Consider the following 1,532-nt stretch of genomic DNA (forward strand, 5'->3'; position numbering starts at 1 on the left):
CCTTGGAGACATTAATATTTTTCTCCTGGATTTTGACTATGTATTCATAAAAACATAGATCTTAGAGCTAATGACAAAACTAAACCAAACCAAAATCCAAAACCCCACACCTGACCCAGTCTTCCATCTTCAGCCAGAAGTAACAAGCTCAGTGTCATAGATGAGCTTCTTGATAACTAGAGCAGCAAAACAGCTTTTTCATACTCCTCTAGTTTGTAAGTGATGGAGCCAATATTTAATTCTCCTGCCTTCCAGTGAAGAGCAGCTTCCCTTAGGCGTGCACTAAGAGATGGACACTAAGAAAGAAGAAAGAAACTGCAATAATTCTCAGAGCTTCCTCTGTAGATCTGAGAGTTTTTAAAAATGAGTCCAATTTGATTAACCAGGCATGGTGGCATGGGTGCCTGAAGTCTAAGCTCTTCGGGAGGCTGAGGCAGGAGGATCACTTGAGCCCAGGAGTTTGAGGTTGCTGTGAACTTTGTCGTCCCACTACACTTCAGCCTGGATGGCAGAGCAAGACCTTGTTTGTTTGTTTTTTTAAAGAGAGACCAATTTGAGATAAATGTAAACACTTCATCACCTGTTTATTAAACACCTTCATCACTTGTTTTTAATACTTCACTCATTCAGCAAATATACCTGGCCCACACTGGGAAGTAAAGGAGTTGTGGGTGGCAAGGCAGTAAGGTCTCTGCTCTTTTTGATTTTTGCAGGGGATGAGAGGGAGGTGTAAGGAAGGGCCGAACATTAAACTATCAAATAATAATAGACAACATCCATTCAGTGCTTAGTATGAGCCAAATTCTGTGGTAAGAGCTTTGAATGTATTAATTTACTTAGTCTTCATAAGAATTCCATGAAGTAGACACTGTTGTTACTCAGAAGCATCAAAGGATGAAGTGCTTTGCCCCGAGTCACTAGCTAGTGAGAGATATAACTGGAATTTGAGCCCACAGAGTCTGGGCCCAGCGCTCACATGCTTTACCGTGCAACTCCACTGCTGAGTGGTTAGGACTGTGAAGAAAATAGAACAGGGTGGTGTGACCTCCTGTGGCTGGGAGCTGCTTTAAATTGTGGGGAAGGGGGAGATGCCATTTGAGCTGAGACCTGAATGACAGGAAAAGACAGCAATGCTGGGACCTAGAAGTAGAAGTAACAAGCACAGACGCTAAAGACAAGAAACAGAAAGAGTGCTAGTGAGGCAGGAATAGTGTGTAAGGGGTAGTAGTACAGGCCTGGTCAGAGAGGTAGTGTGGGTGTAGAAGCGCGGATCATTTAGGACCAGTTAGACCATGGTAAGGAGTTTGAATATTCTGGTGCAATGGGAAGCAATTGAAGGATTCACGAGCAGGGAAGTGGCTCCATCTGATCTGCATTTGGAAAAGAGCACTCCAGCTGCTCTGTGGAGAGCAGAAGACTTATCAGTGGCTTTTGCAGTAGTCCAGATGAGATATGATGGTAGCCTGGAGTGACAGTTTAGTTCAGCAGTGGAGCGAAGATAACGGGACAGATTTAGGATGTATTTTAGAGAT

The sequence above is a fragment of the Propithecus coquereli genome, unplaced genomic scaffold (genome assembly GCF_000956105.1).
Source record: "Propithecus coquereli isolate 6110/MARCELLA unplaced genomic scaffold, Pcoq_1.0 Scaffold15, whole genome shotgun sequence".
In the NCBI taxonomy this organism is placed as follows: domain Eukaryota; kingdom Metazoa; phylum Chordata; class Mammalia; order Primates; family Indriidae; genus Propithecus; species Propithecus coquereli.